This window comes from Macaca nemestrina, chromosome X, assembly GCF_043159975.1.
Source record: "Macaca nemestrina isolate mMacNem1 chromosome X, mMacNem.hap1, whole genome shotgun sequence".
In the NCBI taxonomy this organism is placed as follows: Eukaryota; Metazoa; Chordata; class Mammalia; order Primates; family Cercopithecidae; genus Macaca; species Macaca nemestrina.
Genome location: NC_092145.1, coordinates 13,056,568 through 13,084,172, shown reverse-complemented (window position 1 = coordinate 13,084,172; position 27,605 = coordinate 13,056,568).

The window sequence follows — 27,605 nt, the reverse complement described above, 5'->3', positions numbered from 1 at the left end:
GCAATGAATTTCCCAGGTGTTCTTTGAGCTTCTTGTACATGGATGTCTAGATCTGTAGCAAGACCGGGGATGTTTTCTTCAATTATTTCCTCAAATATGTTTTCTGAACTTTAAGATTTCTCTTCTTCCTCGGGAACACCAATTATTCTTAGGTTTAATCCCAAACATTTGGAGGTTTCATTCATTTGTTTTAAATTCTTTTTTCTTTGTCTTTGATGGACTGGGTTAATTCAAATGCCTCGTCTTCATGGTCTGAAGTTCTTCTTCTGCTTGTTCAATTCTATTGCTGAGACTTTCCAGTGCATTTTGCATTTCTTTAAGTGTGTTCTTGATTTCCAGAAGTTGTGATTGTTTTTTATTTATGGTATCTATTGCACTGAAAAACTTTCCTTTCATATCCTGTATCATGCTTTTTGATTTCTTTAAGGTGGACTTCACCATTCTCTGGTGTCTCCTTGATTAACTTAATAATTGACCTTTGGATTCTTTTTCTGGCAATTCAGTGATTTTGTCTTGGTTTGGATCTATTGCTGGTGAGCTGGTATAATCTTTTGAAGGTGTTAAAGAACCTTGTTTAGTCATATTACCAGAATTATTTTACTGGTTCCTTCTCATTTTGGTAGACTACGTCAGAGGGAAGATCTGGGGCTCAGGTGCTGCTGCTCAGATTCTTTTGTCCCACAGGTGCTCTCTTAATGTGGTTCTCTCCCCGTTACCCTAGGAATGGTGCTTCCTGAGAGCCAAAATGCAGTTACTGTTTTTGCATTTTTTTTTTTTTTTTTTTTTTTTTTTTTTGGTCTAGCCACCCAGCGAAGCTACCAGGCTCTGGGCTGGTACTGGGGAGTGTCTGCAAAGAGTCCTGTGATGTGATCCATCTTCAGGTCTTTTAGCCATGGATACCAGCACTTGCTCCTGTGGAGGTAGCAAGGAAGTGAAGTGGACTATGAGAGGGGTTTTGGTTGTGTTTTTGTTTAATACACTGATTTTGTGTTGGTTGGTCTCTAACCAGAAGGTGGCGCTTTAGAGCACATTAACTGTGGTTCTATAGGGAGGAGGCAAACTTGCCCTAGAAACTCTTTGTTAAGTGTTCAGGTTTCTCAGGCTATAGGCAGGACCATAGAGCTTCCAATAGATTATGACCTTTGTTTTTGGCTACTAGGGCCCGTAGAGAAAGACTACCAGGTGGGGGCAGGGATAGGCATGTCGGAGCTCAGCCTCTCCTTAGGCAGGGCTTGCTGTGGCTGCTGTGGGGAATGCGGTGTGGTTCCCAGTCCAATGGAGTTATATTCCCAGGGGGATTATGGCTGCCTCTGCTGAGTCATACAGGTCACCAGGGAAGTAGGGAAAAGCCAGCAGTCATAGACCTCACTTTGCTCCCACTAAGCCTGTAGTCCTAAAAGGTCAGTCTCACTCTCACCGTGCACCTCCAACAGCACTGAGTCTACTTCCAGGCAGCCAGTGACCAGGGCCAAGAACTTGGCTCAGACAACGAGCCTCCCGATTGAGAAAGCAAACAGACTCAGTTTTTCAGTGTCTCAGGGAACCTGCAGTGGTAATCCAGTTTCTTCAAAGGGTCTGTGCATTCTCTTGGCTTTCCTGGCATCTTCCTGTGATAGTTCTTGGAGCAAAAGTTCACGATGTGAATCTCCACACACTACTCTGTCCATCTGAGCAGTAGCTGCAAGCTAGGCCTGCCTCCTATTCACCATCTTAATTCTCAGGTATTTCTTTCTAGTAATGCAAGAAAAGCCTGATACAGAAAATTGGTATGGAGAGTGGGGCATTGCTATAAATATACCTGAAAATGTGAAAGAAACTTTGGAACTGGGTAATGAGAAGAGGCTAGAAAAATTTGGAGGGCTCAGAAAAATACAGTAAGGTGAGGAAGATGAGGGAATATTTGGAACTTCTTAGAAACTGGTTAAATGGTTGTGACTAAAATGCTTATAGTGATGTGGACGATGAAAGCCAGGCTCCTGAGGTCTCAGATGAAAATGACAAACATTGGGAATTAGAGGAAAGTTCATTAATATAATGTCTTAGCTAAATACTTGGCTGCATTCCGTTCATGTCCTAGGGATCTTTAGAAGTTTGAACTTGAGAATGATAATGTGGTGCATCTGGTGGAAGAAATTTCTGAGCAGCCAAGCTTCTTCAAGAGGCAGGAAAACTTGCTAGGACAATAGAAAGCAGCAGGGTTGTTGCAGAGATCCCTCCCTCTATTTTTTGTATGTGTTTTTTATTTTGGTAAGAAAACGTAACATGATACCTACCTTTTAAACAAAGTTTTAAGGGCATTATTCATTACTGTGAAGTATAGGCACAAAGTTGTATGATATATCTCTAGACCTTATACATCATGCATAACTGAAACTTTCTATTCATTGAATAGCAAACATTCACTTCTATTTTAATGCCTGGATTTTCCAGGTAATACAGTAACTAGGCAGAATTCTATTTGCATGTGTTATATTTGAATAAGCTAATAATTTAAACATACCTACTTAGCAAAAATTGATTTATTTGGCCAAATAACTAGCTATTTTGAAAGCAAGTGGCTACCAATATATCCAAGACACACAAACTCAGGCATGTAAACATGTGACTTTACGATATAAAATGCAACACCATATCTCAAGCTCCACATCTTCACAGAGCAAACTGAAAGACTTATTCCTTTTTAGCAATTCAGAAGAATTCAATAATTTTTAAGTCAAACTCAAGTGATGTAAACTCTTTTACTGTCTAATTCAAAGTTTAATAATTTTGGACAAATACTCAGCCCTTAATAGTCTGTTTTCTCCCCTTTGTATGCACTTTTTCCTGATATGTGCAAAGTTTCTAGGTGGTGGTGGTGGGGGCGGTGCTTATGCATCATTCTGGCATAATGAAAATGGTTTCCATCCTTGCTAGATGAAATTTGAGTTTTCTCCTGCCTCTCAATCTCTGGACATCACCTTCCATCCTTAGGCACAATGTTCAGCATACAGTAGGATTTTATTTTTTGAGATGAGGTCTCACTCTGCCACCAGGTTGGAGTGTAATGGTACCATCTCAGCTCGCTGCAACCTCCATCTCCCAGGGTCAAGTGATCCTCCCACCTCAGCCTCCCAAGTATCTCAGACCACAGGGACGTGCCACCATGCCCATCTAATTTTTTGTATATATGGTAGAGATGACATTTCACCATGTTGCCCAGTCTGGTCTCGAACTCCTGAGCTCAAGTGGTCCACCCACCTCAGCCTCCCAAAGTGCTGGAATTACAGGGGTGACCCAGTGCATAGCCCCACAGTATAAATTTGGTAAGAGTGTATTTTTTGTTTAAATCAGAGGCAAGAGTTTTGAGACCTCACTTTTGTATTGTTTATGTGAATTTATTACAGACTGGACAATGTAAGACCACTCTGTAATATCTTCTAAAGTAATGCCTTACAAACAATAGATATATGACAAATATTTGATGAAAAGATTTGAATTATTATCTGAAATTCCACAAAGAAATGTGAGGTTGTTGCTTAATTTGGTGAAAGTTTAGGGAGTAAAATGTAGGAATGAGAAGGTTTCAATTCACACAGTATCTCAGTTTGCATTCATCAGATTTGTTTTATGTCTATAATTCGCATATCCAGGTGTATTAGTCCACTTTGATGCTGCTAATAAAGACATACCCCAGACTAGGCAATTTACAAAAGGAAGAGGTTTAATTGGACTTACAGTTCTATGTAGCTGGGGAAGCCTAAAAATTATGGCAGAAGGCAAAGAGAAGCAAGTCCCATGTTATATGAATGGGGGCAGGCAAAGAGAGAGAACTTGTGCAGGGAAACTCCTCTTTTTAAAATTATCAGATGCCATGAGACTTATTCACTATCACAAGAACAGCATGGGAAAGACTTGCCCCCATGATTCAATTACTTCCTACTGAATCCCTTATACAACATGTGGGAATTCAAAATGAGATATGGGTGGGGACACAGCAAAACCGTATCATTCCACCCCTGACCCCTTGCAAATCTCATGTCCTCACATTTCACATCCAATCATACCTTCCCAACAGTCCCCCAAAGTCTTAACTCATTTCAGCATTAACTCAAAAGTCCACAGTCCAAAGTCTCATCCAAAGCAAGGCAAGTCCCTTCCACCTATGAGCCTGTATAATCAAAAGCAAGTTAGTTACTTCCTAGATACAATGGGGTTACAGGCATTGGGTAAATACAGCCATTCCTAATGCAGAAATTGACCAAAATGAAGGGGCTCCAGGGCCCATGCAAGTCTGAAATCCAGTGGGGCAGTCAAATCTTAAAGCTCCAAAGTGATCTTCTTGAATCCATGTCTTGAATCCAGGTCATACTGATGGAAGATGTGGGTTTCCATGGTCTTGGGCAGCTCTGCCTCTTTGGCTTTGCAGGGTACAGCCTCCCTCCTGGCTGCTTTTGTGGGCTGGCAATGAGTGTCTGTGGCTTTTCCAGGTGCACGGTACAAGCTGTCAATGGATCTATCTTTCTGGGGTCTGGAGGATGGTGGACCTCTTCTCATGGCTCCACTAGGTGGTGCCCTAGTAGGGACTCTGTGTGGGGGCTCTGATTCCACATTTCCCTTCCACACTGTCCTTGCAGAGGTTCTCCATGAGGACCTCGCCCCTGCAGCAAACTTATTCCTGGGCATCCAGGCGTTTCCATACATCTTCTGAAATTTAGACAGAGTTTCACAAGCCTCTATTCTTGACTTTTGTGCACTTGCAGGCTCAACACCACACGGAAGCTGCCAAGGCTTGAGGCTTGCACCCTCTGAAGTCATTGCCTGAGCTCTACCTTGGCCCCTTTCAGCCATGGCTGAAGCAGCTGGGATGCAGGGCACCAAGTTTCTAGGCTGCACACAGCATGGGGACCTTGGGCTCAGCCCACGAAACCACTTTTTCCTCCTAGGCCTCTGGGCCTGTGATAGGAGGAGCTGCCATAAAAGGTCTCTGATATGCCCTGGAGACATTTTCCCTATTTTCTTGGTGATTAACAATCGGCTCCTCATTGCTTATGCAAATTTCTGCAGTCAGCTTGAATTGCTCCTGAGAAAATGGGATTTTCTTTTCTATTGCTTTGTTAAAAACATGCGGGAATTCAACATGACATTTGGGTGGAGACACAGCCAAACCATATGACCGGGTTTCACTACGCTGTGAGTAGAAAATTAGGTTACACTGATTTTCTTTCCTTATTACCTTTTAAGGTACAATTTACAAAAGCTCAAGCCTCTACCAAGTAGAATGTAAGAATCCACAAAACAAATTAAACCCAATTGTTTCTGGTGAAGAACAGACTTGACAGCCATATATTTACAAATAATCTGGGGTGCTCTTTCTCTGCTGTTCCCATGCTTACTAGTCAGTGGCCACTATTCAGGCCACCCCCTAAAGAATGCTCACTATTAGTACTGTCAAGGTGCTTTTTTAAGACTGCCATCATCTGCACTAAGAGTTTTTTATCCCAGTGTCTCCAGGAATTTCATGTAGCAATGATTTACCTACAAAGCTGGCAAGATTAGCCCTTGCCTTGGTTTGCCATATAATTGTGTCAGCTGGGCCCTGAAATGACACTGCTTGCATCCAGAGTCTCATAGATTCTCTCAGGAACATTGTCCCTTCAAGTTCTTCAATTATATTTATCACAAAATTGTTTTTTTGTAATTTATTTATTTTTATTGAGATAAGAGTTTTACTCTTGTCGCCCAGGCTGGAGTGCAGTAGTGCAATCTCAACTCACTGCAACCTTTACTTCCCGGGTTTTAGCAATTCTCCTGTCTCAGCCTCCCAAGTAGCTGGGATTATAGGTGTGTGCCACCATGCCCGGCTAATTTTTGTATTTTTAGTAGAGACGGGGTTTCACCATGTTGGCCAAGATGTTCTCGATCTCCTGACCTTGTGATTCACTTGCCCCTGCCTCCCAAAGTGCTGAGATTACAGGCATGAGCCACTGCACCCAGCCTGTCACAACAATTTTTACAACCAAACCAAGAACACTTAATATTTTCATTTCCTACCTACATCAACATATATATTTTTCAGTAAAAATCATAAAGGATATACTTGCCACAGGCATTTGCCAAATAAGTGTATGCTGTCTCAACATAGATTAAGAATAAGTTTGAAGGAGTATATTTCCAGAATTCCAGTGCATTTCTAGGTTAAATACAGTGAATTTTAGTTAAAATTCCTTGACAATTACTTCAACTTATCACTAAATTAGACAGAAATAGAGCATATATGTTTAATAATAATAATACATAAATAATTATGTCAAAGATATGCAACAAAAATAAATGTTCTCAAAAAATAAGCCAAAAGAGAAAATATATTCATAATTTAGTGACATTTATACTCTTTTGAGAAAAACAAATGTAAAAGAGAATGATAATAAAATCCCATTTACTAACTGCCAAGTGGTGACATAAACAGTATACAAAAGACACCAGAAGGAAAAACAACTGTATGGATAATTATAAACTTCAGTAATTCTTTTGCAATTTTTTGTTAGAATTCTTTTTCATTTTTCAGAGACTGTAGAAAAGTATTGTCATAATGGAATATGTAATATTGTTTTTCATCAGAGGATTGTGTGTTAATTTAAAGATGGAAATAGGAAAATATGTTCATTAATAATAAGAACTTCTCTACAATGAAATTCGTATCATAAACTTCTGATTTCTGTGACGTGTGCTTAACTTTCTAACCATGTCCTTTTCCACTGGCATTTTGTAAAATCACTCAATAAACGATTTCTAGACCACAGATTTTCATGCTTCGTGGCATGTTGGAATCACCTGGGAAAGCTTTAAAGAAATAATTGATGTCAAAGATCCACACCTGAATATTCTGATACAATTGGTATGTGGTGTGCCCTGGCATTTAAAAGGTCTAAAGCTCCCCCAGGCAAATTTAATGCACAGCCAAATTTGAAGTGTTCTGTTGTTGAGTTAGAAGATTTCTTATATAAATTCCAAGCCATCATGATCAACATTGTTAAATATATAGAGGCAATAATTTATAAGGTTTTAGAGTAGAAGCTCTGAATTTTAATTGCCTAGATTGGAGCTTCCAGCCTAACATGTCATATACGTGTCATTTTAAGCAAATTATTTAACCTCACTAAAATTTAGTTCTCTCGTATGTATAAAAAGAGGGACAATGTTACTTATCTCTGATTTGTGATGAAGATAAAATTAAATAAATTTTGTAAAATATTTAGCAGAATCTGGCACATGGAGTGTGCTCAATACCTGTTAGCAATCCATAATCATGATTATTAATAAATTCAATAATACATGTAATTCATATATGAAAGCATCTGGCACACTAATTATTTGTTGATATTATGTTATTATTATTTAAATAACAGGTAATTGTTGCCTCCTATGGTCACAATACTGAATGTAAACCCTCTGCAGCAGCCAATTTTTAAAGAGTTTGATTAACCCTTGCACTTAAAATATGGATGGGAATGAAATACTTCCCTTTTATAAGATGAATTTGATAATGTCCCATGTTATCCATCTTCATATTCAGCATATAGCTCTGGTAGTCAAGATTAAAGGTAAATTAATTCTGAGATATTTTATGTTATATAAATAGATGAAATAATAATTTTCTTCTGTTTTATATTAACAAATGGTTTATTGTTGTTTGCTTTAATATTTTCTAAGAAGTGAAAAACTCTCGTCATGTCTACTTCAAAAGTGATGCAAAAACACGTAGTATCAAAGAGAAAGATAAATAACACAAAAATGAAACGAAGAGTGTCACTTAAAACTCTCATCTGAGCATTTCCCTTAAGAACTGGAACAAGGCCGGGCGCGGTGGCTCACGCCTGTAATCCCAGCACTTTGGGAGGCCGAGGCGGGCGGATCACAAGGTCAGGAGATCGAGACCACGGTGAAACCCCGTCTCTACTAAAAATACAAAAAATTAGCCGGGCGCGGTTGTGGGCGCCTGTAGTCCTAGCTACTCAGGAGGCTGAGGCAGGAGAATGGCGTGAACCCAGGAGGCGGAGCTTGCAGTGAGCCGAGATTGCGCCACTGCACTCCAGCCTGGGCGACAGAGCGAGACTCCATCTCAAAAAAAAAAAAAAAAAAAAAAAAAAGAACTGGAACAATACAAGGATGTCTACTCTCATCACTCCTATTCAGCACAGTACTAAAAGTCCTACCTAATCAGGCAAGAGAAAGAAATAAAAGGAATCCAAATAAGAAAAGAATAAGTCAAATTTTCTCTCTTCATTAATGATATGATTGCATATGTAGGAAATCCTAAAGATTTTGCCAAAGCCTGCTAGAACTGATGCACATATTCAGTAAAGTTTCAGGACACAAAATCAATGTACAAAAATCAGTGGCATTTCTATACACCAATAGCATTCCAGCTAAGAGAGAAATAAAAAATACAATCCCATTTACAATAGTCACAAAAAATAAAATACTTAGGTGTATATCTACCCAAGGAGGCTAAAGACCTCTACAAGGAGAACTAGAAAAATTTACTGAAAGAAATCATAGATTGCACAAACAAATGGAAAACTTTCCATGTTCATGGGTTGAAAGAATCTATATCATTAAAATGACTGTACTGCCCAAAGCAATCTATAGATTTAATGTTGTTTCCATTAAAAAACCAACATCATTCTTATCAGAATTAGAAAAAAAACTATTCTAAAATTCATATAGAACCAAAAAATAGAATAAAATAAAATGCCTGAATAGCCAAAGCAATCCTGTACAAAAAGAACAAAGCCAAAGGTGTCACATTATCTGACTTCAAACTGTACTTCAAAGCTACAGTAAGTAAAAGAGCATGGTACTGGCATAAAAGCAGACATGTAGACCAATGGAACATAATAGAGAATGCATAAATAAGGCCACACAGCTACATTAAACTGATCTTCAACAAAGTCAACAAAAACAGGCAATGGGAAATGGTGGGCAATAAATGGTGCCAAGGTAACAGGGTAGCCATATGCAGGAGAATAAAACTTGACCCTTACCATTTACCATATACAAAAATTAACTCACAATAAATTAAACACTTATATGTAAGGCCTCAAACTGTAAAAATTCTAGAAGAAAACCTAAGAAATGCCTTTCTGGAAATTGTCCTTCACAAACAATTTATGATTAAGTCCTCACAAACAATTGCAACACGAACAAAACTTGACAAGTGGGACCTAATTAAGCTAAAGAGTTTCTGTACAGCAAAGGAAAACTATCAACTGAGTCACCAAACAACCTTCAGAATGGAAGACATATTCACAAAGTATGAATCCAACAAAGGTGTAATATCCAGAATCTCTAAGGAACTTAAACTATTTAATAAGGAAAAAAAAAATTAAGCAAAGGAAATAGACTTTTTTTTAAAAGAAGACATATGAGGGGCCAACGAACGTGAAAAAATGCTCAACATCACTAATCATCAGAGAAATGCAAATCAAAACCACAATGAGATACCATCTCACACCGCCTCGAATAGCTATTATTTAAAAGTCAAAAAATAATAAATTATGACAAGGCTGCAGAGAAAAGGGGACACTTATACACAGTCGGTGAGAATGTAAATCAGTTCAGTCCCTGTGGAAAGAAGTTCGGAGATTCCTCGAAGAACTAAAAATAGAACTACCATTCAACCAAAAAATTCCATTACTCTGTATATACCCAAAGGAAAATAAATCATTCTATGAAAAAGACACATACACTTGTATGTTTATTGTGGTACTATTCACAATAGTAAAGACATGGAATCAATCTAGGTGTCCATCAATGGTGGACTAGATAGAGGAAATGTGGTACATATACATGATGGACTACTATGCAATCATAGAAAGGAACAAAATCATCTCCTTTAGAGCAACATGGATGCAGATGGAGGCCATTATTCTTAGCAAATTAACACAGAAATCAGTAAAGCAAATACCACATGTTCTCACTCATAAGTAGGAGCTAAACATTCAGTACACATGGACATAAACATGCGAATAGACACTGGAGGCTACTTGGAGGGAGTGTGTGAAGAACTACCTATTGTGTACTATGCCCACTACCTAGTTGACGGTATCATTCATAACCCACATCTCAGTATCATTCAATATACCCATGTAAGAAATCTGCACTTATACCCACTGAATCTAAAATAAAAGTTGAAACAATAAAATTCTCATTTGGAAAATATGAGACCAAAATGAAGGCCATGTTGGATCCATCATGTATACTGATTTCTAAAACTTTTTATTTAAAAATTATTTTAGAATTGTAGAAAAGTTGCATAAATAGTACAAACTGATCCTGTTTCAGTTTCCCCAATATTAATATATTACATAACCACAGTGTATTAATCAAAACCAAGTCACTAACATTGGAGCATTGATATTAACTGACCTTTACAAATCATTTCCATTTCACCGGCTTTTTCCCTAATGTTATTTTTGTGTTCCAGGATCCAATGCAGAAAACCACATTTAGTTTAGTTGTCATGTGACCTTAGTCTCCTCTAATTGGTAACAATTCCTAAGTTATTCTTTATCTTTATGACCTTAATAGTTTTGAAAACAGCTGGTCAGTTCTTTTGTAGGATTTTTTTAAGTTTAGGTGTGTTCGATGGTTTCCCATGATTATGATTCAGTTATGGATTATTAGGATGAATACTAAAGAGCTGAGGTTCCCTTCTCAGTATAACATTTCAAGGTATTCATGAACTGGATATGCCTGATTTCTGTTCATGCTAACTTTGGACACTTTGTTAAGATTGTATCTGACTGTTTTTTATATTAGCGAGGTACAATTATTCCATTTTTAATTAATAACTGTGTTGGTAGAGATACTTTGAGACTATCCTATTTCTCCTCAAACTTTTTTTTTCACTAACTTTAGTGATCACAAAGACTCATTGGTGGATCTTGCTTGCAACAATTGTCACTTAGTATTCTAATTGTGATTTTCTATTTCCCTCAATCGTTTTACATGTTTCAATTGGAATTCTTTACTAAGAAAAAGGTGTTCTGTCTCCTGCATTTACATATGTATTCAGTTACTTATTTCAGTATGGACATCTCTCAATCTGAAGCCAAAATGTATCTCTCCAGTTTTTATATATTAGATCTACGGGATTATAAATACCATATTCAAAGGTTACAGAAATTGACTTAGAAAAAAATCTTTGAATTCTTATGATTTAATTATTTATAGGCATGTACTGGGATCATTACAGATACTTATTTGTACATAATAATAATCTAGTAGAAAAAAGGAATAACTTTATTCCAGTTGTACCTGAAAGCTATGACTGATCTCATACTATGATTGTATTTATCTAATTATTAGTGAACTGTGGCTTTCCAAATAATAACATAAAAACATATACAATGATATTAATACACATATTTAGAAAGAAGTATGTGAATGCATCTTCTGTGTCATCTCTTTTGTGGAATAATTCTGGATGAATTATCTTCCCCATACAAAACTCCTTTGCTAAAACTGAGATTTTATTAACAAAAGCAGTCATAATAAAGTGAAAGACATGTACCTTCTGTGCATAAGTGACGTCTGTGACCCGTAATTTGTTCAGTGTTAAAAAAATCAATCTTTTAAAATATAACTAATTTATGAATCAGAGGGAAAATAATATTTATCACGATTAACACCATTGTCTTCATTGTATATTTTCTAGGCTGCTTGTGAGATAGTTTATATTTATAGATTTTTCTTTCTGCATGATGGCATAGGGCCAAGGCAGCAGGCAGAGGAGAAAGGAGATGTGCCCAGAACCAGAAGTGTCTCTGATTCTGGGTGAGCAGTGACAGGGCGATGTGCAGATTTAGGAAGGCCATCAAATACTCAAGTTCTTGGTATTCACTGATGCCAAGTACACAGTGGATGTGGCTTATAATGGATGTGTGTTGTCTTTCTTAGGGTTTTTTACATACTTTTATACCTTATTATATTTTATCATTCTGTTCCTTAATACATAATGCATACTTAAAAAGTGTTTTTGAATTAATGAATGGCTTTTCAGATATTAACGGTTAGGAGCCATGGGAAACCGAGCCACAACTTGCAGCATAACAGTGAGTGACAGGCACACTCATGTTTTCCCAGCTGCCTTAAGGCCCAAATTCAGTGATAAGTGGGGCAGAGGTTTCTGAATAATCTTTCATCCGCAGTGTATGCAGAGTCCTCATAAGCTCAGAGGATAATGAAGTTGAAACAATTGATCAGTTTTCTGAGAATTTTGTCTTCAGTAATTGATCATTCCTTCAGCCTGTTGATTTTCCGCTTAAAGAAAAATTGTTTTTCCTTTCTTCTAGTTACTGTGAATGAACAGTGGCATTCATCACTATGAGCAATTCTAATTTCAGTTGAATTTAGCTGTCATTCATTAACTATTACAACTGTAGGAATAAAGTGGGATTACTGTTTGAAATAATGTTCTCATTTTTTTACCCCCAATTTTTTTTTTTATCAAAACCAATATAAACTAAATGATTTTAGAGTTTCAGATGGGAAAATTACATTCTCATGGGGATATAACCTTGCTACTGAGCCCTTAATAATTATTTGACAACAACCAGTAAGTTGAAATAAAAAATATTTATATACATATGTATACATATATGTGTGTGTGTATATATATACATATAGGTGTGTATGTATATATATACACGTGTGTGTGTGTATATATATGAATACCTCTTTAGTAGCAGCATTTATATGCCTTGACATTAAGAATTAGCACAATTACTTAGGAAATTTAAGTCAAAAGTATACCAGTGGAAAACATATTTGGATATTTCAATCATATTCAAATAACAAATTCCTTTAAGCAAGTTAATGCAGATACTTAACCAATTCAGATACAAGATAAAATAGTATCTCCAAATGTATCTGTGTTGTCACAAATGACAGATACCCCTTCCCCCTTAAGGCTGAATAGTGTTATATTGTGTATATATACCATATTTTCTTTATCCATTCATTTGTCGGCACTTAGGTTATTGTCATATCTTAGATGTTGTGAATAATGCAGCAATGAATGTGGGAGCACAGATATCTCCTTGAGGTACTATCTTCCATGCTTTTAACTATATATCCAGAGAAGGGATTGCGGGGTCATTGGGTAGTTCTAATTTTTTAAATTTCTGTGGAGCTTCTATACGTTTTTCCATAATGGTTATGCCAATCTACATTCCCAGAAAGAGCGTACAAGACTTCCTTTTTCTTCAGACACTCACCAACACGTTATCTCTTGTCTTTTTGATAATAATGTGAGATGATGTCTTGCAGTTTTGATTTCCATTATGCTAATTAGTGGTGCTGAACACCTTTTTATGTAACTGTTATCCATTTTAATGTTTTCCTTTGAAAAATAGCTATTCATGTATTTTGCTCATTTAAAAATTAGATTGTCTTTGGTTTTTATTTTTTCCTATTGATTCGTATAAATTTCTTATGTATTTTGAATATTTACCACGTATGAGATAAATGGTTTTCAAATATTTTTTCACATTCTGTAGCCTGATTTTTTATTTCATTGGCTGTGTCTTTGGCTGTGTTAAATAAAGTAAGCCAGGCACAGAAAGAAAAAGACTGCATAATCTTTACTTACTTACATGTAGAATCTGAGAAAAAGTAGAATACACAAAAGCCTAGAGGAGAATGGTGACATCTCCGGAGATGGAGAGGTGAGAAAAACAGGGAGATGTAGGCAAAAATGTACAAAGTTGCAGTGATGCAGGATGAGTAAGTCTAGAGACCTAATGCACAGCATGAAGACTATAGTTAATACTACAGTATTGTATACTGGAAATTTGCTATAAGAGTTGATTTAAGTGTTCTTATCACACACAAAAAAGATGACTGTGTGACATGATGGATATGTTAATTTGTTTGACTGTAGTAATCATTTCACTATGTATTAAAATATACTGTAGACCTTACATATTTACAACAACACAATTTTAAACAGATATTAGAGTCTAAATATTGAAAAATAAAATAAGATAGAGCAACACGGGCAGAAATAACAGAAATAATAGAAATTGAAACAAGATATCAACTCTCAAAACAATTTTTTGTATATATCAAAACTGTTCCATTTGTCTTCTAGAAATCTAATCATATTAATTCAGCCTGAATCAATCAATCATTTTTGAGTACTGAGTTTGTGCAAAGTGTATCATACCTAAGGATAGGATGGGGTGCCATAAAGAACGGAGCATAATGTTGTGAAAAATAATACATTTTTTTCTTCTGTGCATTTTTGTTATTACCCTTCCTGGAATAAACTTGATGTGATTTAACCTTTTAAAAGAGGCTTTGTAACTACTATTTTCAGAATACCTCTTATGAGGTTCAAGCGTTTCTAATCTTCCATATCCTTTATATCTGATAATATCCTGGACATCTTTTTTTAATACCCTGTCTACATTGTTGGATAACTTTGCATGTAGTCAGAAATGTGCCGAAAATTATGACAATGTTTATATTACAGTTGTCCATAGTGGCAAAAAAGAAAGTGGAAGCTACCCAATGGCCCACATTGGTTTAATTATGATATGACCGTATAATGGAATACCATGCTACAATAAAAAAGTATGCTTTAGCATCCTGGGGCACAAGATGGCTGACAAGATGCAGCCCGAAAGTGTCTTTCCCAATAAGACCAAATTGTTGAGTAAACCACAAAATTTGGGCAGATCTTTGGAGATAAAATGCTAAAAGTGAATAGAGAGGCTATTCTTAAGCCGAGGCTGAAAAGGGAGGAAGCTGGGAACCCTGTGCAGGGTACCCAAATGCCGGGGCTAGTTCCTGGCTCCGAATGGCTTCTGGGAAAGTGAAGAAACTGAGGGATGGCTCACTCTTGTCAAGGACCTCTGGGGTTGTACTTATAGGGGACCCAGCATTCCCCATGGATGTGTGAGCTAGCAGGGAGAACTCCCTGGGCAGCAGGCAGAGACAGGGCTTCAGATGGCATGGAGCCTGGAAGGTTTTTGCACTGGGCAGCTCCAGTGGATAGCGGCCATAAATGCCCATCCCCCAGGTCTCCCCATCACCATCAAGGAGGCACAGGACCCAGCTGACCACTGAGCCGGGAGAGAGCAGAGCCAACTTCTCTGTAAGACTGGGGCACATCTGCTCTGCAAACCATGGTGCCTGCTGACCCTTCCCAGGGTCCATGCATGGCCACTTTGCAGGAGCAGGTGCACAGCACAGCCTCCACAGTCCAGCCTGAGACTGTTGCTGCACCTCGGATTTCCCAGTGAAGTCAGAAACCAAACCCTACTCATGAGGTGCTCCAGTGCTCCCAAGGTTGCAATGTGTAGCCAGAAGTATGGAGCCCAGACCAGTACTTGGCCAGCACTTGACACTGGGAGGAGTCCCACTCTCACAACACTGAAAGGAGCAAGACACACGGATTCCTGGGCCAGAACAGGAGGGTGATGTGCCTCTCTCCACAGGGCAGGTCCAGAAAGACCGTGACACATATTTCTATTGCAGCACCTATCCATGGTGATCCTATGGCCCAGGACACATAGCAAAAGAAATGCCAGTGCAGTGCTGCTGATCTGAGGGGACTTCCCCAAGACGAAGGGCCTGACCTGGTTAGGAGGCGGCCTCTCTCCCCAACGCACCACAGAACACGCCTGCAAGACAAGGAAGTACAAAAGGAACCCTGGGTGGATAGTAAGCCAGCTACTAGCCGTTACTCTTGCGCGCCATCTACTGGATTGTAATCCGAACTACAACACCAAAAAATCTATCCCGCTAACATATACACCTGTGAAACCAACTGCAGGAAGGTATCTGCATATAAAGACACTGTCTAGAGCTCTGGCCCTCGGGAAGCGTCCAGAAATGAAGCCAACTGACGATATTCAACTTACACTACAGTTAAGGTATCACCAACTCTTATTAGTCCATTCTTACACTGTTATAAAGACATGCCCGAGACTGGGTAATTTATAAAAGAAAGAGGTTTAATTGACTTACAGTTCTGAAGGGCTGAGGAGGTCTCAGAAAACTTACAATCATGGTAGAAGGGGAAGTAAAAACTTCCTTCTTTACGTGGCGTCAGGAAGCAGAAGAATGAACGAAGGCAGGGAGAAGCCCCTTATAAAACCATCAGATCTCGTGAGAACTCAGTCATTATCACAAGAATAGCATGTGGGAAGCCGCCCTCATGATTCAACTACCGTCCACCAGGTCCCTCCCACGACACGTAGGGATTATAGGAACTACAATTCAAAATGAGATTTGGGTGGGGATAGAGACAAACCATATCATTCCGTCCAAAAAATCAAAAGGAAGTTAGTCAATTCCTGGACACAATGGGAGTACAAGCATTGGGCAAATACACTTACTTGAAACGGCAGAAATTAGCCCAAACGAAGGGGCCACAGGCCCCATGCAATTCCGAAATCCAATAAGGCAGTCATTAAACCTTAAAGTCCCAAAATGATCTCCTTTGACTCCATGTCCCACATCCAGGTCACGCTCATACAAGAGCTGTGCTCCCATGGCCTTGGGCAACTCCATGCCTTTGGCTATGCAGGGTACAGCCCCTTTTCCAGATGCTTTCATGGGTTGGCACTGAGAGCTTGTGGCTTTTCCAGGTGCACAGTGCAAGCTCACCAGCACCTGTTATTTTTTGACTTTTTAATCATAGCCATCATGACTCGTGTTAGATGTTATCTCATTGTGGTTTTAATGTGTGTTTCTCTAATGCTCAGTGATATTGAGCATTTTTTTTTCATGTGCTTATCAGCTTCATGCATTTTTTTTAAAAAGTGTCTGTTTATGTTCTTTGCCCACTTTTTAATGGGATTCTTCATTACTTTCTTGTAAATTTGTTTGAGTTCCTTATAGATGCTGGATATTAGACCTATGTCAGATGCTTAGTTTACAAACATTTTCTTCCATTCTGTAGGCTGTCTGTTTACTCTGTAGACAGCTTCTTTTGCTGTGTAGCAGCTCTTAGGTTTAATTAGATCTCATTTGTCAATTTTTGATTTTGTTGTGATTGCTTTTGGCATCTTCATCATGAAATTTTTGTCCATTCTATGTCCAGGATGGTATTGTCTCAGTTACCTTTCAGAGTTTTTATAGTTTTGGGTTTTACATTGAAGTCTTTGATGTATCCTGAGTTTTTCATGCAGTTTAAGAAGGGAGTTCAGCTTCAATCTCCTGCATATGGCTAGCCAGTTATCCCAGCACCATTTATTGAATAGGGAGTCTTTTCCCCATTGCTTGTTTTTGTCAGCTTTGTCGAAGATCATATGGCCATAAGTGTGCAGCTTTATTTCTGGGCTCTCTATTCTGTTCCATTGGTCTATGTGTGTATTTTTGTACCAGCACTATGCTGTTTTGGTTACTGCAGCCCTGTGGTATACTTTGAAGTCAAGTAATGTGATGCCTCCTGTTTTGTTCTTTTTACTTAAGATTGCATTGGCTATTTGTGCTCTTTTTTGTTCCATATGAATTTTAAAATAGTTCTTTTTTTTTTTTTCTGAGACGAAGTCTCACTCTGTCACCCAGGCTGGAGTGCAGTGGCCCGATCTCGGCTCACTGCAAGCTCTGCCTCCCGGGTTCAAGCAATTCTCCTGCCTCAGCCTCCCAAGTAGCTGGGACTACAGGCTCCCCCTACAACGCCTGGCTAATGTTTTGTATTTTTAGTAGAGACGGGGTTTCACCGTGTTAGCCAGGATGGTCTCGATCTCCTGACCTCGTGATCTGCCCACCTCGGTCTCCCAAAGCGCTGGGATTACAGGCGTGAGCCACCGCACCCAGCCAATAGTTCTTTTTTATAGTTTTGTGAAGAATGTTGTTGCTAGTTTGATACAAGTATCATTGAATCTGTAATTTGCTTTGGGTAAAATGGTCATTTTAATGATACTGATTTTTCCAATCCATGAGAGTGGAATGTTTTTCCCTTTGTGTCTTTTCTGACTTTTGTTGAGCAATGTTTTCTAATTCCCATTGCAGAGATCTTTTACCTCCCTGGCAAAACGTATTTTAGTCATTTCGTGGCAATTGTGAGTGTGATTGCGTTTCTGATTTGGCTCTCAAAACGGCTGTTTTTGGTGTATTGGAATGTGAGTGATTTTTGCACATGGATTTTGTATCCTGAAAATTGTTGAAGTTGTTTATCAGCTGAAGGAGCTTTTGGGCTGAGACTACAGCATTTTCTTGATATAGAATTATATCATCTGCAAACAGGGATACTTTGGCCCCTCTCTTCCTATTTGGATGTCTTTTATTTTATTTTTTTATCTTGCCTGATTGCTCTAGCTGGCATATCCAAAACCATGTTGAATAGGAGTGATGAAAAGAGGGTGTCCTTGCCTTGTGCTGGTTTTCAAGGGGAATGCTCCCAGATATTTCCCATTCAGTATGATGTTTGCTATGGGTTTGTCATGGATGGCTCTTATTATTTTGAAGTATGTTCCTTCAATATATATTTTATTGAGAGTTTTTAACATGAATGTCTTTTAAATTTTATTGAAAGCTTTTTCTGCATCTATTGAGATAATCATGTGGTTTTTACTTTTAGTTCTGTTTATGTGATGAATCACATTTATTGACTTGCGTATGTTGAACCAACCTCGAATCCCAGGGATGAAACCTACTTGATCGTGGTGGATTAGCTTTTTTATTGTGCTGATGGATTTGGTTTACAAGTATTTTGTTGAGGATTTTTACATCAATGTTCATCAAGGATATTGGCCTGAAGTTTTCTCTTTTTCATTGTCTCTCTGCCAAGTTTTGGTATCACAATGGTGCCAGATTCGTAGAATGAGTTGACCGAGAATCTCTGCTCTTCAATTGTTTGGTATAGTTTCAGTAAGAATAATACCAGCTTTTCTTGGTACATTTGGTAGAATTTGGCTGTGAATCCATTCTGTCCTGGGCTTTTTTTGGTTGATAGGCTATTTATTACTGGTTCAATTTTGGAGCTAGTCATTGTTCTGTTCAGGGAATCAATTTCTTCCTGGCTCAATTTTGTGAGGGTATATGGGTCCAGGAATTCATCCATATCTTCTCGGTTTTTCAGTTTGTGTGCATCAACATGTTCATAGTAGTTTCTGATGGTAATTTTTATTTCTGTGGGGTCAGTGGTAACATCCCCTTTGTCATTTCTAATTTTTTTTCTATCTTCTCTCTTTCCTTCTTTAATAGTCTCACTAGCAGCCTATCAATCTTATTATTATTATTATTATTTTTTTTTTTTTCAGAAAACCCACTCCTTGATTCGTTGATTTTTTGAATGGTTTTTCGTGTTAGGCTGTGTAATTTGAGATCTTTCTAGCTTTCTTTTTTTTTTTTTTTTTTTTTTTTTTTTGAGACGAAGTCTCGCTCTGTCGCCCAGGCTGGAGTGCAGTGGCCGGATCTCAGCTCACTGCAAGCTCCGCCTCCCGGGTTCACGCCATTCTCCTGCCTCAGCCTCCCGAGTAGCTGGGACTACAGGCGCCCGCCACCTCGCCCGGCTAGTTTTTTGTATTTTTTAGTAGAGACGGGGTTTCACCGTGTTAGCCAGGATAGTCTCGATCTCCTGACCTCGTGATCCACCCGTCTCGGCCTCCCAAAGTGCTGGGATTACAGGCTTGAGCCACCGCGCCCGGCCCTTTCTAGCTTTCTTTATGTAGGCATATGGTGCTGTGAACTTCCCTCTTAACACTGTTTTAGCTGTGTCCCAGAGGTTCTGGTATGTTGTATCTTTGGTTTTCTTCACTTCAAACAATTTCTTCATTTCTGACTTAATTTTATTATTTACCCAAAAGTAATTTAGCGTGTTTAATTTCCATGTAATTGCATGGTTTTGAGTGATTTTCTTAGTCTTGACTTCTATTTTTATTGTGCTGTGGTCTGAGAGTGTATTTGGTATGATTTTCGTTCTTCTGCATTTGCTGAGGGTTGTTCTATGGCCAATTATGTGGTCAGTTTTAGAGTATGTGTTATGTACATCTTAGAAGAATGTATATTCCATTGTTTGGGGTTGGAGAGTTCTGTAGAGGTCTACCAGATCCATCTCATCCAATGTTGAATTCTGGTCCTAAATATCTTTGTTTAGTTTCTGCCTTCATGATCTGTCTAATACTTTCAGTGAAGTGTTGAAGTCTCCCACTATTATTGTGTGCAAGCCTATTCTATTTATAGTTCTCTAAAACTTGCTTTATGAATCTGGGTGCTCCTGTGTTAGGTGAATATATATTTATGACAGTTATGTCTTCTTGTTGAATTGAAACATTTACTATTATGTAATGCTCTTCTTTGTCTTTTTTGATCTTGGTTGGTTTAAAGTCTGTTTTGTCTGAAACTAGGAGCGAAGCCCCTACTCTTTTGTTTTTCATTTGCCTGGTAGATTTTCATCCATCCCTTTATTTTGAGCATATGGGCATCATTACATGTGAAATGTATATCTTCTTTGTAGAAATGTCTATTCAAGTTTTTGTTGCCCATTTCTTAATTTTATGTATGTATCCTTAATATTAACCCCTTATCAGTTATATGATTTACACATATTTTCCACACTTCTATATGTTGCCTTTTCACTCTGTTAATAGTGTTCTCTGATGCATAAGTTTTAAATTTTTATGCTGTCCAATTTACTGATTTTTTTCTTTTTTTTTTAACCTGTGCCTTTGGTGTTATATCCAAGAAATTATTGCCAGATCCGTCATGAACATTTTCATCTATGTTTTATTCTAAGGGTTAGCTTTTACATTGAGGTCTTTTATCCTTTTTGAGTTAATTTTTGTTTATAGTGTAAGGTAACAATCCAACTTCATTTTCTTGCATATGGATATCCAGTTTCCTCAGCATCATTTGTCGAACAGATATTCTTTTTCCTACTGAATGCTCTTGCCTCTATTGTTGAAAATCTCTTTACTTTGGAATGAAGATTGAGTTCTTTTTTTTATTATCTGTGGAACGAAAAGAGTTGGTCTTTATCATATGTCAAATGAAATGTTTAATCTACCACTTCATACATTTAATATATGTTTCCCTTTTGGCTGACATAAAATGTCATTCATTTCAATACACATTCACCATTTTGGAGGTATTCATTTAAAATGATGTCACAGTATATATCAGCCTCCTGGTTTATATATATGCCACTTTTACCACTACTAAAATAATTCAAAATTTTGGAGCTCTGAATAGATCAGAAGAAAACAAAGTACTATAACCTTTATCATTTGATGATATTAGTCAACAAACTAAAAAGAATATTGTTCATATTATAATTTATTTTCCTATTTTTCATTCAGAGAACCAATGGCCATTTTGCCAAGTTGACAAGGGAAAATAAATCATATCATCTTTTCTATTGAGCCATTTGAAACAGCTTATTAAACAGAAAAACCCAGGTGCATTTTGAACATTTACTCAAGAACAAAAGGAAAGGTCTGGGGAAAACATGTGTTTATGTTTGCAGCCTCACTGTAGGAAAATCTGTCATGTTTGTTTACATTTACTGTAAGAAGACTTTAAACATTAATCTTTATCCTAACATTCTCAATTAATCCATACATGTATGAACTATGGTAAGAATTGCAGCTACCAGCTTTGTAGAATTATTTCCCCATTGTCTCCTCTTCTAAAGAGAAAAAAGTCTGCTATTGTGAGAATATTTATGTGAATAATACATGAGAGCATGAAAAATCACATAAAACTTTTGGGAACAACGGAAAATCTTACATTTTTTTCTTCAATTTTCTTATTTAGGCTGTATTTCTTACAGCACAGATGTTTATTTAGAATAAATAATGTAGAATCTTGGAAACTTTAGCATCTCTACCAACAATATATTTAGAGGCTTTAACAAACTTTAGTTTTTGAACAAAATTCTCACTTGAAAATAAAGAAAATAAGTATGAGCGTATCTTCTACATTAGTTTAATGAATGGTTAAAGAAATAAATGAAAATTAGCTCAGTTTTGTAAACTACATCAAAACTAGTTAGAGAAGAAGAAAGACTCCAGCTTTTTGAGAAATTGAAAGAAATGCAACTGTTTTGCATACAAATGTTATCTAGGATAACAAATTGGAGCTAAAGATAGGAAGAGTTTTATTGACTGATGATGAGCATTTCAATAGTTTCTATCAGAATGTGATTTTCAAATGCTCAAAAGCAATTTGCTAGTTCTATGAATTTTCTTAAAGTGTTGGAAAATATATAAAATCTAGAAGAGCTTAACAGGCCTGGTCACAATTGTTAAGTATTCCTTAATTAGTGAAGTCCAAGTTAAAGTAGATTTTACGGCTTTTTGGAGCTTGAGACCAAGAATCTTCATCCGTAGTAAAGTTTTCAACATAGTATTTGTGATTTGGGGGCAATATTTTTCAAATATTTTCATTTCTTTAGGTAGACATTTTAAGAGGCTTTGTGTCGATTTTTCAAATCTACTTCTGTTAGCTTTATTACTTTGTCATTTCAATATCCTCATTTCAAAAGGAGGAGGAGGAGGAGGTGAAGAAGTAGAGAAAAAGAAAGAAAAAAGAAGAAAAATAGTTCTGTTGTCATGATAGTATCCCTCTGTTAATCTGGGTTTCAATTTGAACAGATAATTGACTGTATATATAATTCATGTAGATAAGGATTGATGCACACAAAAGTTACTTCAGTTGAGGATGAAAAATGGCTGTCAATGAAACTAAGGTTAGTTAGCAGAAAATTACACACAGACATTAAAAGGGATATAACAAGAATGGTAATTTTTTCTCTTCTGGTATTTTTGATGAAAAAGAAGGTACTGGAATTCTTTCCAAGAACATCATTTTGGAACTATATGTCCAATCTCCAAACTTTTCAAGATAACAATTTGACTCGGTAGGTTGTTGTGTTTTTTGTTTTTTTTTTTTATTTTGATTTCCTGAGCAGTTGTAAAATACTTTATGTCCAGCATGGAATGAGCTGGTCTAATACTCCAAATCCTGGTGTATGCAATCTAGTCTAGCACTGGTGTACATTTGGCTGTCTGCCAAACTTGTTTCTTTTTGGGTCCTCTACACAATATGACCATTTTCATAGAACACACTGAACAAGCAATAAGTAGTTCTGGATTAAATATAGGAATATTTCTGCCATTAGTCACATAATCCATGAGGTGACACAACAGATAATCTCCACATAATCAAGTAGTATCCATTATCAATTTAATTCAACTATCAATTATTGAATACTTAATGTCCACCAAGCATGGTGTATATGAGCTGAGTTACCACAACAGTGAGTAAGGCAAAATAAGGCTGATATAGATTAATCTACCTCCCTGAAATCAAGATTAATAAGGCTCAATGTAAAGACTCAAGATAATGTCTCAACAATAAAGCAATGGATTTGCTCATTATATTCATATTTAGATATTATATATTAATGTATTTTTACATTAGAGAGGTCATCATTGAGATCGTTCAGTCACATTAGCCACAAGTGCATGGCATATACATAATATACATGGATATCAAATATATATGCATTTTATCAATATCCTATTAAATTTAATGTCATTGCTCAAACATATTTAAAATGATTAATATTCTCTACATAGCACAGTATAATGGTTGAGACCATGGACTTTCCAGCCAGAAGGCCAAGTTTTTAATCCTGGCTCTGCTACTTAGTAGCTATTCTACCTTGGGCAATTTATTTAACTTCTCTGTGCCTTGGTTTCCTCAAGTAAACAATTACTATACCTACTTTAATGGGTTTTCATGGGCATTAAATATATATATATATATTTATATATACATACGTATGTGTATATATGTATGTGTGTGTATATATATGTGTATGTATGTGTGTGTGTGTGTGTGTGTATATATGTATTTGAGATGGGGTCTCACACTGTCACTCAAACTGTAGTGTAGTAGCTCAATCTCAGCTCACTAAAATCTCTGACACCCGGGTTCAAGCAATTCTCCCACTTCAGCCTCCCAAGTAGCTGGGACAACAGACATGTGCCACCACACCAGCTAATTGTTTTAGTTTTTATGTTTTGTGGAGACGGGATTTTGCCATGTTGTTCAGCCTGGTCTTCAACTCCGAGCTCAAGTGTTCCACCTGCCCCAGTCTCCCAAAATGCTGAGATTAAAGGTGTGAACCACTGTGCCCAGCACAAAGGTTTCTGATAAAGAAGTCAGAAGTACCTAAGTGTGCACCTTCTTTCTTAGCTTTGTATTCAAATAAGGTTCCATTACCTAAATATTTTAGAGGAATCTGGACTTTTAAGGTGGTAAGGAAGAAAGTTATAGCTGGATATGTTCTCTACGTGATAGAATAGGTAAGGCACACTCACAGTCTATCTGTGCTTAATACAAAATAACTGTATAAAGACATGCATATTCAGGTACAGTGTACACAAATTTTTGTTGCATTAGTAAGATGGTCACAGATTCAACATATAAATGTGAAGAAAGTAGAATATATTTTCATGACTGGGATTTCAATTCTGTAGGTTTGATGAGAATAGGTGCCACCATGAATAGTCATTATATATGAGAAGAAAAATGTAATGAGGACCAAATGTTATGAACAATTTTATAGGTGAAAGCAATATTACATCCTGCCTTTCCAAAAGACTACATAGGACAGGAATTGAGTAAGTATGACAGTGTAAGAAGGTGAAAATGTTGGCCTAGTGTCTGAAGTTTTCCTATACTTCATCAGAAATTGTGGAAATCATTGCAGGCTATTTTGCTTCTGTCTTCATAAGAAAGCAGATTCAAGCAAGTACAAAGTCAGATTGTACTCTTGTTATACTGTTACCTCAAATTACACTAAATTAACCTTTCTCATTTAGAATGCAATGCTTCATCTGTAGAAACTTGCATGCCAGATTTAAATAGCAAGTTTGGTTTTCTTCTTCTTTTCTAATATTGGCCTAAGATTTTTCCTAGTGGTAGTTAAGTGTAGTGAAGAAAATGAAGGTTGATATTTAAGACATGACTGTATAACCTTTGATATATTACTTAGCATCTCTGAAGCTTTTGTTTCTGCAAGATGGGTATAATAGTAATTATCTCTTAGAATGGTAGTGCAAGATGAAATTGTATTTTTGAAATACTAATCCATTTTCTCTCCTGATTTATAAGCCCCCAGTCAAGCATTTTGATACATTTTGCCTCAGTCGAAGGATGTGACAGGACATAAATCACATCACAAAATGAAGAATTCCTGGCTTTGGTTGCCAACCAAACACTTTAGGAAGAAAGAGAAACATTGAGAGGACAAACAAAGATTTTTGTTTATCCCTGTATTTGTTACATATCGCTGCATAACAAACTATCCCCAAACATAGCAGGTTAGAGCAACAATTTATTGTTTTACAGTGTCTGTGAAACAGTAAACTGCTGAGTGAAGGTTTTTTATAAGACTGCAATCAAGATGTCAAGTATGATCTCATCTAAGTTTGGCTATGAAGGGAGGAGGTGCCAAGACACCGGAATGACAAACAGCAGACAAATTCTCAAAACACTTGAGTATGGCGCAGAAGTTGCAGCAAGAGTCACACTATTTAGAAGCCTACAAGGAGAAATGAGGAGTATCTCAGTAGCTTTGTGTACATATCAGACTGCCTAAGTAGATAGCTAGCACTGGGAAATGGACGTACCAAACTTCACTCACCTACACCATTCTCAGTAAACTCTTTGGTGCTTTGTAAGCCCCGAGGGACTCAGATACAAGGTTGGGGAAATGGGAAGGAGGAAATCCTGCAATGACAGTGATTCAGTTTTGCCCTCCCTGGTAGGTGTGGGCCCACAAAAATAAGGTAGGTTAAATCATGGGGAAATAAGGAAGTTCTATTTCTTCCACATTTGGTTTTGCAGATTAGCTTTATATCCCACATATACAAAGGGCCTAGTTTATATCTTGAGACTTTAGAAATGTTTATTAAATGGTAGCTATTATTATTTTAATTATTTTCCTTACCAAATATCATTTAGAACACCTCAAAGAAATAATATTTCCTATGTAGACAACACAAGCTCTTTTAGAACCAGGAGTCTACATTTATGTTGGGAATATAAGGAGCAATTCATTGAGATTGAAATCTGGCCCACTGCTGGTCATCTTCTCATACCTGTTTCCATAATAGCAGCTGACCTGGGGATATCCTACTCTTCTCATCAAGAAAATGGAGACTTTAGTCCCCTCAGCAATATGCTATTTAGAAGTAGATGGTAGTGCAGAGATATTGCATTCACCAGTCCTCTTAATATGTAATATAGCTTTTTAAATTTTTTTCTTTCACTGAATTGTAGAACAAAGTAAAATATATAAACTGATAGATTAATTGTAATTGCTAAAAAGTACATTGGAAATGCTTAACCATTTACATCAGAAAATAATTACAAATATTTACTGAGTAACTAGTATGTGCCAGGCACTATTCTAAGTGCTTGGTGTATATTCTCTCATTTAATCCTCGTCACATCCTTACAAAGTGAATACCATTATTATCATCATTTTATAGATGAGAAAACTGAATCCTAAGTTCATACAGCTGGTAAGTAAATAAGGCAATATCTGGACTCATACATTCTGACTCTGAAGCCTGTATGCTCAGTCACTTTCTCAAGAATAAGATAAATACGCACAGGATCAAAGTTGAAAAAAACTCTTTGGTTCAGATAGGGAGAGAACTCAAAGTGCCTTTGGTTCAGAGCTTTGCTACTGACTATCCAAATAGGTTTGTGCAAGTTATTTAATATTTGTTGACCTCATTTTTCTCATCTGTACCCTAGTACCTATGTGCATGTCTGTGTTAAGAATTAGATGATCAATTGAGATAATTTCAGTGACAACATTTTGAAAATTATGTCATAGATAAATGGAAAAAAAAACTACATTGGTTACCACTATTAGTATAATTAGCTAAAATTTTTAATGTACCAGGCACTGAGCCAGACAATTTTATACATGAGCTAAAAAAAACTCAAGAATTTTTAAAAACTGTGAAGTAAGTACAGTTCTATAGATAAGAAAAGTAAGCCCACAGAAGAGATAAGCAACATACCCATGGTTCCAACCAGGAAGTGCTAGATTATGGAGACATCCTCAGATACAGTTATTTCTAAAACGATGCACTTCATACTATAAAACACTATTGAAAATATACTACTTCAAGCAATTTAGAGTCATTGCACTTGTGCCCAAAATAGCTCTACTTTTTAAGCAAAAAGCCAGTTACTTTAGCTGGTAAAATGATATTTAATGCTAGTGATTTCTATTTCAATGATCACTACATTTTCGGTAGGGCTTGACGAACTTAGAGGAGGGGAAGGGAGTTACTACAACCCCTGAAAGAAATAAAATTGTTTACTCTTAAAAGATGTTGTACAATGATCATGTTATTTCATCCATCTATTCTTTCATCAATCCATTCATACATTGCTTCACTAAATATCTGTAAATCAGACTGTCTGCCCTGATAATCTGCATTGCTGGAAGATGGCTCTAACTAGGTAGCACCAGAACAAGATATATCTGAGTTCTAATGGCAGCCTCAAAGCTTCCCATTTGTGTGAAATATAAAAGTCATATAACTTCGACATTTAGATAATAAAGTATTTGT